General features: G+C 44.1%; 6 non-coding genes across 6 annotated transcripts; 4 read left to right on the forward strand and 2 right to left on the reverse strand.

The window, feature by feature from the left end:
- Positions 1-2,554: 2,554 nt before the first annotated feature.
- On the reverse strand, positions 2,555-2,627 carry TRNAT-CGU (transfer RNA threonine (anticodon CGU)). The gene has a single exon. It is a non-coding gene; the product is annotated as a tRNA-Thr (tRNA).
- A 383-nt stretch (positions 2,628-3,010) lies between these two features.
- On the reverse strand, positions 3,011-3,083 carry TRNAT-CGU (transfer RNA threonine (anticodon CGU)). Its single transcript has one exon. It is a non-coding gene; the product is annotated as a tRNA-Thr (tRNA).
- Positions 3,084-4,353: 1,270 nt separating this feature from the next.
- Positions 4,354-4,426, forward strand: TRNAT-CGU (transfer RNA threonine (anticodon CGU)). The gene has a single exon. It is a non-coding gene; the product is annotated as a tRNA-Thr (tRNA).
- Positions 4,427-5,265: 839 nt separating this feature from the next.
- TRNAT-CGU (transfer RNA threonine (anticodon CGU)) lies at positions 5,266-5,338 on the forward strand. Its single transcript has one exon. It is a non-coding gene; the product is annotated as a tRNA-Thr (tRNA).
- Positions 5,339-5,721: 383 nt separating this feature from the next.
- TRNAT-CGU (transfer RNA threonine (anticodon CGU)) lies at positions 5,722-5,794 on the forward strand. The gene has a single exon. It is a non-coding gene; the product is annotated as a tRNA-Thr (tRNA).
- Positions 5,795-6,177: 383 nt separating this feature from the next.
- TRNAT-CGU (transfer RNA threonine (anticodon CGU)) lies at positions 6,178-6,250 on the forward strand. Its single transcript has one exon. It is a non-coding gene; the product is annotated as a tRNA-Thr (tRNA).
- The last annotated feature ends 2,782 nt before the right edge of the window (positions 6,251-9,032 follow it).

Below are 9,032 nucleotides of genomic sequence, written 5' to 3' on the forward strand. Positions count from 1 at the left end.
ATTATTGTCTCTTAGATCTCATTATTATTGTGTAAAAAACGAAACGCGAGCCCATAGGTATGCACTTCCTTCCTTATTCCTTGACGAGGGTCTCGTACTGGCAGATTTTGTGCATTTAGGTTGTATACGAGGGACAATTGGTCAGCTGCCCACTCGTAACAAGATCACGTGCTTCGTGACGCCAAACAGGTTCAAAAGAGAGTGCAACACTCGCCGCCATGGCAACTGGTGGTGCTGTCTGACACTCCCACGTTTAATTCACATATAAATCCTATAAATTGGTTTGGGGCATCTCAGTCGTGGTAGCTCAGTTGTAAAGCATCGAACGCGTCATTGGAAGGTCGCAGGTTCGGATCCTGTCCACGGCAAGTTATCTTTTCACCCACTCTTCCTCATATTTACACTACAATTTGGTTTTATATCTTCCCCTATAATTTCCTTGGCATTATTGTCTGTTTGATACCATTAATATTGTGAAAAAACGCGGAATAATGAGCCCTTAGGTATATACTTCTTTCCTTATTCATTAACGTGGGTCTCTAACAGGCACACTTTGTGCATTTTGGTTGTATACGAGGGAATATTGGTCAGCTGCCCTCTCGTAACAAGTTCACGTGCTACGTGACGCCAAACAGCTTCAACACAGTGTGCCACACTCGCCGCCATGGCTACTGGTGGCGCTGACTGACACTCCCACGTTTAATTCACAGATATACCCTATAGAGTGGCGGGGGGGATAGTTGTCTTGGTAGCTCAGTGGTAGAGCATCGAACGCGTCATTCGAGGGTCGCAGGTTCGGATACTGCCAACAGCAAGTTATCTTTTCACCCACTTTTCTTCATATTTACAATAAAAAATGATCTATATCTTTCCCTATATTTTCCTTGGCATTATCGTCTGTTAGATCTCAATAATATTGTGTAAAAACATGGTAAAACGAGCCCTTAGGTATACACTTCTGTCCTTATTCTAAAACGAGGGTCTCGTACTGGCAGACTTTGTGCATTTAGGTTGTATACGAGGGACTATTGGTCAACTGCCCACTCGTAACAAGTTCACGTGCTACGTTACGCCAAACAGGCTAAAAAGAGTGGGCCACACTCGCGGCAGAGGCTACTGGTGGCGCTGACTGACACTTCCACGTTTAATTCACACATAACCCATACAATGTTACCGGGGGGATAGCTGTCGTGGTAGCTCTGTGGTAGAGCATCGAACGCGTCATTCGAAGGTCGCAGGTTCGGATCCTGTCCACGGCAAGTTATCTTTTCAACCACTTTTCCTCATATTGACATTACAATTTGGTGTAATATCTTCGCCTATACTTTTCTTGGCATTATTGTCTGTTAGATCTCATCAATATTCTGTAAAAACACGGAAAAGGGGCCCTTAGGTATACCCTTCTTTCCTTATTCATTAACGAGCATCTCGTACTGGCAGACTTTGTGCATTTAGGTTGTATACGAAGGACTATTGGTCTGCTGCCCACTTGTAGCAAGTTCACGGGCTACGTGATGCCAAACAGGCTCATACGAGTGTGCCACACTCGCCGCTCTGGATACTGGTGGCGCTGACTGACACTCCCACGTTTAATTCACATATAAACCCTATAAAATGACTGGGGGGATAGCTGTCGTGGTAGCTCAGTGGTAGAGCATCGAACGCGTCATTCGTAGGTCGCAGGTGTGGATCCTGCCCATGGCAAGTTACCTTTTCAATCACTTTTCTTCATATTTACCTTACAACTTGGTCGAATATCTTCCCCTATATTTTCCTTGGCATTATTGTCTGTTAGATCACATTATTATTGTGTAAAAACACGAAAAAACGAGCCTTTAGGTGAATATATATATATATATATATATATATATATATATATATATATATATATATATATATATATAAAATATATATATATATATATATATATATATATATAAGGGAAAGAAGTGTATACCTAAGGGCTCGTTTTTCCGTGTGTTTAACACAATAAAAATGAGATATAACAGACAGTAATGCCAAGGAATGTACAGGGGAAGTTATTAACATTAATGGAATGTAAATAAGAAGAAAGAAAAGTGGATGAAAACATTACCAACTGTAAGCAGGAATTGAACCTACGACCTTCGAATTACGCGTTCGGTGCTCTAACCACTGAGCTATTACAGCGGCCCTCTCTCCATCCACTTTTTTGGGTTTATCTGTGAATTTAGAAGTAGGAGCGACAGTCAGCGCCATCTATAAGCCAAACAACGAGTGTGAAAACACTCTTATGCGCATGTTTGGCGTCACGTAGCACGTGAACTTATTATGAGCGGGCAGCTGATTAATTGTCCCTCTTATACAACCTAAACACACCAAGTCTGCCAGTACGAGACCCTCGTTCAATGAAATAAGGGAAAGAAGTGTATACCTAAGGGCTCGTTTTTCCGTGTTTTTAAAACACAATAATAATGAGATATAACAGACAGTAATGCCAAGGAATGTACAGGGGAAGTTATTAACATTAATGGAATGTAAATAAGAAGAAAGAAAAGTGGATGAAAAAATTACCAACTGTAAGCAGGAATCGAACCTACGACCTTCGAATTACGCGTTCGATGCTCTAACCACTGAGCTATTACAGCCGCCCTCTCTCCATCCACTTTTTTGGGTTTATCTGTGAATTTAGAAGTAGGAGCGACAGTCAGCGCCATCTATAAGCCAAACAACGAGTGTGAAAACACTCTTATGCGCATGTTTGGCGTCACGTAGCACGTGAACTTATTATGAGCGGGCAGCTGATTAATTGTCCCTCTTATACAACCTAAACACACCAAGTCTGCCAGTACGAGACCCTCGTTCAATGAAATAAGGGAAAGAAGTGTATACCTAAGGGCTCGTTTTTCCGTGTTTTTAACACAATAATAATGAGATATAACAGACAGTAATGCCAAGGAATGTACAGGGGAAGTTATTAACATTAATGGAATGTAAATAAGAAGAAAGAAAAGTGGATGAAAAAATTACCAACTGTAAGCAGGAATCGAACCTACGACCTTCGAATTACGCGTTCGATGCTCTAACCACTGAGCTATTACAGCGGCCCTCTCTCCATTCACTTTTTTGGGTTTATCTGTGAATTTAGCAGTAGGAGCGACAGTCAGCGCCATCTATAAGCCAAACAACGAGTGTGAAAACACTCTTATGCGCATGTTTGGCGTCACGTAGCACGTGAACTTATTATGAGCGGGCAGCTGATTAATTGTCCCTCTTATACAACCTAAACACACCAAGTCTGCCAGTACGAGACCCTCGTTCAATGAAATAAGGGAAAGAAGTGTATACCTAAGGGCTCGTTTTTCCGTGTTTTTAACACAATAATAATGAGATATAACAGACAGTAATGCCAAGGAATGTACAGGGGAAGTTATTAACATTAATGGAATGTAAATAAGAAGAAAGAAAAGTGGATGAAAAAATTACCAACTGTAAGCAGGAATCGAACCTACGATCTTCGAATTACGCGTTCGATGCTCTAACCACTGAGCTATTACAGCGGCCCTCTCTCCATCAACTTTTTTGGGTTTATCTGTGAATTTAGAAGTAGGAGCGACAGTCAGCACCATCTATAAGCCAAACAACGAGTGTGAAAACACTCTTATGCGCATGTTTGGCGTCACGTAGCACGTGAACTTATTATGAGCGGGCAGCTGATTAATTGTCCCTCTTATACAACCTAAACACACCAAGTCTGCCAGTACGAGACCCTCGTTCAATGAAATAAGGGAAAGAAGTGTATACCTAAGGGCTCGTTTTTCCGTGTTTTTAACACAATAATAATGAGATATAACAGACAGTAATGCCAAGGAATGTACAGGGGAAGTTATTAACATTAATGGAATGTAAATAATGAGAAAGAAAAGTGGATGAAAAAATTCGCATCGAACGCGTAATTCGAAGGTCGTAGGTTCGATTCCTGCTTACAGTTGGTAATTTTTTCATCCACTTTTCTTTCTTCTTATTTACATTCCATTAATGTTAATAACTTCCCCTGTACATTCCTTGGCATTACTGTCTGTTATATCTCATTATTATTGTGTTAAAAACACGGAAAAACGAGCCCTTAGGTATACACTTCTTTCCCTTATTTCATTGAACGAGGGTCTCGTACTGGCAGACTTGGTGTGTTTAGGTTGTATAAGAGGGACGATTAATCAGCTGCCCGCTCATAATAAGTTCACGTGCTACGTGACGCCAAACATGCGCATAAGAGTGTTTTCACACTCGTTGTTTGGCTTATAGATGGCGTTGACTGTCGCTCCTACTTCTAAATTCACAGATAAACCCAAAAAAGTGGATGGAGAGAGGGCCGCTGTAATAGCTCAGTGGTTAGAGCATCGAACGCGTAATTCGAAGGTCGTAGGTTCGATTCCTGCTTACAGTTGGTAATTTTTTCATCCACTTTTCTTTCTTCTTATTTACATTCCATTAATGTTAATAACTTCCCCTGTACATTCCTTGGCATTACTCTCTGTTATATCTCATTATTATTGTGTTAAAAACACGGAAAAACGAGCCCTTAGGTATACACTTCTTTCCCTTATTTCATTGAACGAGGGTCTCGTACTGGCAGACTTGGTGTGTTTAGGTTGTATAAGAGGGACAATTAATCAGCTGCCCGCTCATAATAAGTTCACGTGCTACGTGACGCCAAACATGCGCATAAGAGTGTTTTCACACTCGTTGTTTGGCTTATAGATGGTGCTGACTGTCGCTCCTACTTCTAAATTCACAGATAAACCCAAAAAAGTGGATGGAGAGAGGGCCGCTGTAATAGCTCAGTGGTTAGAGCATCGAACGCGTAATTCGAAGATCGTAGGTTCGATTCCTGCTTACAGTTGGTAATTTTTTCATCCACTTTTCTTTCTTCTTATTTACATTCCATTAATGCTAATAACTTCCCCTGTACATTCCTTGGCATTACTGTCTGTTATATCTCATTATTATTGTGTTAAAAACACGGAAAAACGAGCCCTTAGGTATACACTTCTTTCCCTTATTTCATTGAACGAGGGTCTCGTACTGGCAGACTTGGTGTGTTTAGGTTGTATAAGCGGGACAATTAATCAGCTGCCCGCTCATAATAAGTTCACGTGCTACGTGACGCCAAACATGCGCATAAGAGTGTTTTCACACTCGTTGTTTGGCTTATAGATGGCGCTGACTGTCGCTCCTACTTCTAAATTCACAGATAAACCCAAAAAAGTGGATGGAGAGAGGGCCGCTGTAATAGCTCAGTGGTTAGAGCATCGAACGCGTAATTCGAAGGTCGTAGGTTCGATTCCTGCTTACAGTTGGTAATTTTTTCATCCACTTTTCTTTCTTCTTATTTACATTCCATTAATGTTAATAACTTCCCCTGTACATTCCTTGGCATTACTGTCTGTTATATCTCATTATTATTGTGTTAAAAACACGGAAAAACGAGCCCTTAGGTATACACTTCTTTCCCTTATTTCATTGAACGAGGGTCTCGTACTGGCAGACTTGGTGTGTTTAGGTTGTATAAGAGGGACAATTAATCAGCTGCCCGCTCATAATAAGTTCACGTGCTACGTGACGCCAAACATGCGCATAAGAGTGTTTTCACACTCGTTGTTTGGCTTATAGATGGCGCTGACTGTCGCTCCTACTTCTAAATTCACAGATAAACCCAAAAAAGTGGATGGAGAGAGGGCCGCTGTAATAGCTCAGTGGTTAGAGCATCGAACGCGTAATTCGAAGGTCGTAGGTTCGATTCCTGCTTACAGTTGGTAATTTTTTCATCCACTTTTCTTTCTTCTTATTTACATTTCATTAATGTTAATAACTTCTCCTGTACATTCCTTGGCATTACTGTCTGTTATATCTCATTATTATTGTGTTAAAAACACGGAAAAACGAGCCCTTAGGTATACACTTCTTTCCCTTATTTCATTGAACGAGGGTCTCGTACTGGCAGACTTGGTGTGTTTAGGTTGTATAAGAGGGACAATTAATCAGCTGCCCGCTCATAATAAGTTCACGTGCTACGTGACGCCAAACATGCGCATAAGAGTGTTTTCACACTCGTTGTTTGGCTTATAGATGGCGCTGACTGTCGCTCCTACTTCTAAATTCACAGATAAACCCAAAAAAGTGGATGGAGAGAGGGCCGCTGTAATAGCTCAGTGGTTAGAGCATCGAACGCGTAATTCGAAGGTCGTAGGTTCGATTCCTGCTTACAGTTGGTAATTTTTTCATCCACTTTTCTTTCTTCTTATTTACATTCCATTAATGTTAATAACTTCCCCTGTACATTTCTTGGCATTACTGTCTGTTATATCTCATTATATATATATATATATATATATATATATATATATATATATATATATAGTGTGAGGAGGTTTATTAGCCGTTAGAGACAGTGACGAGACAGCGTGAAGAACCGTCCAGCGACCGCCTTAGCAACAAACCGAAGCACAAGCCGAGAGAGCCGGGAGTTGGCGATGCTGCTTGCTGCAGGCACATCTTTACAATCGCCCTCGCTGAAAAAGGAGCCATCTTGGCGACCTAAGAAGTTTCAGGGAGAGGCTCATGATACGGTTTTAGGCGGGAAACATGGACGAAGTCACGTGCACGCCGGCGCATGCCGTCCGATCGGGAAACTGGCTCAATTAGGTAATTAACCGGTGAGGTTTTCTCTAAAACGGTGTAAGGCCCCTCATACCGGGGAACAAGTTTTTATGACAGTGCCGGAGTTTGGTATGGGATGGCAAGCCACACGAGAAACCCTTGGGCATAGTTGGGATCCGGAAGACAGGTGCAACGGTTTTCTTTCTGGCGTTTCTGCTCGTCCGAGGTGAATGCATGGGCGAGCTGGCGGCACTCTTCGGCTTGTCGAGCAGCATCGGAGATAGGTGGACATTCGGAAGCATCAGGACGGTAGGGAAGTAGAGTAACAATTGTATGGGAAGGGTCATGTCCATAAAAAAGAAAGAAAGGTGAAAATCCCGTGGTTGTTTGTATTGCAGTATTGTATGCGAACGTGAAGTATGGGAGAACACGGTCCCAGTTGCTATGATTAGATGCCACGTACATTGAGAGAATATCACCCAGCGTGCGGTCAAACCGTTCCGTTAGCCCATTAGTCGGCGGGTGGTATGCTGTCGTTTTCCTATGAATGACGTGGCATTCCGAAAGCAGAGCTTCGACGACCTCGGAGAAGAAAGCGCGGCCTGTGTCACTAAGGAGCTCTCGAGGTGCGCCATGTCGAAGGATAAATTGACGTAAAATAAAACAGGCGACATCCTTAGCGGTAGCGCTTGAAAAGCGGCTGTTTCGGCGTAGCTTTTTAGATGGTCGACCGCCACTATAATCCACCGATTGCCATCTGGTGTCAATGGAAGGGGGCCGTAGAGGTCAACGCCAACGCGATCAAATGGCTTGGCTTGGCACGGAAGTGGCTGCGATTCGCCAGTCGCACGTAGTGGTGTTGAGTTGCGTCGCTGGCAGTCAGGACAGCACTGCACAAATTTGCCCACAAAATTGTACATGCCACGCCAGTAATAGCGATGGCGAAGGCGTTCATATGTTTTGAACACTCGGCGTGGCCACATTGTGGATCGTCGTGAAGAGAGGCGCATACCTGCGATCATTAAGTGCGTGGAATGACCAGAAGCCACCGGCGGCCATCAGGAGAGTAGTTGCGTCGATGGAGAAGTTGATCGCGGATGGCAAAATGGAAAGCTTGACGTCGGAGGGATTGAGATACCGGAAGGTTGGGCGTACCGGATAGATATTCGAGAAGAGATGCGATCCCCGGGTCACGACGTTGTTCGGTGGCAATTGAGTGAAGATTTAACGATGACGAGGTCTAGAGGCACGTGTTTCCGCACGTCGGATCTGGTGGCAAAGGGGAGTGGGACAGGGCGTCAGCGTCAGAGTGTTTGCGTCCGCAGCGGTATACGACGCGAATGTCGTACTCCTGGATGCGGAGGGCCCCTCGCGCAAGGCGGCCAGAAGGGTCTTTCAGCGTGGACAGCCAGCAAAGCTCGTGGTGATCAGTTACTAGGTCGAATGGGCGGCCGTATAAGTACGGCCGGAACTTTCCAAGCGCCCACACCAGAGCCAAACACTCTTTTTCTGTCACGCTGTCATTAGTTTCGGCTTTCGTCAGAGTGCGGCTAGCGTAGGCTACAATGTATTCTGAATAGCCTGGTTTTCTTTGAGCGAGAACAGCACCTAGCCCGACGCCGCTGGCGTCGGTGTGCACTTCGGTAGGTGCCGTCGGGTCGAAGTGGTGAAGAATAGGTAGGGAGGTGAGCAGATGGCGTAGAGTAGTGAAGGCAACGTCACATGCAGGGGACCAGGAGGAGAGGTTCACGTCGCCGCGAAGAAGCTGGGTTAATGGTGACATGATGGATGCAAAATTGCGAACAAAGCGCCGGAAATATGAGCATAGGCCTACAAAACTGCGAAGTTCTTTCATGGTCGTCGGCTTGAAAAATTCTGCGACTGCTCGAAGTTTTGCTGGGTCCGGTTATACGCCGTGCTTTGACACGATGTGGCCTAGGATGACGAGCTCGCGTGCAGCGAAGCGACATTTTTTAAGGTTAAGCTGCAGGCCAGCGTTGGTCAGAAAAGTTAAAACGTGCATGAGGCGAAGGAGGTGCGTAGGGAAGTCGTGCGAGAAAACCACGGCATCGTCGAGGTAGCAGAGGCCCATATTCCACTTGAGGCCACGTAACGTATTATCCATAAGTCGTTCAAACGTGGCGGGCGCGTTACAAAGCCCAAAGGGCATGACGTTAAACTCGTATAGTCCGTCAGGTGTAATAAATGCAGTTTTTTTGGTGATCAGCTTCAGCCATTGGAACTTGCCAGTAGCCAGACCGCAAATCTAGCGACGAGAAGAATTCCGCTCCGTGATGGGTGTCAATGGCGTCATCAATGCGTGGCAAAGGATATACGTCCTTGTGGGTTATCTTATTCAAACGACAATAGTCCATGCAAAATCGGATAGATCC

This window comes from Rhipicephalus microplus, chromosome X (genome assembly GCF_043290135.1).
Source record: "Rhipicephalus microplus isolate Deutch F79 chromosome X, USDA_Rmic, whole genome shotgun sequence".
Taxonomy (NCBI): Eukaryota; Metazoa; Arthropoda; class Arachnida; order Ixodida; family Ixodidae; genus Rhipicephalus; species Rhipicephalus microplus.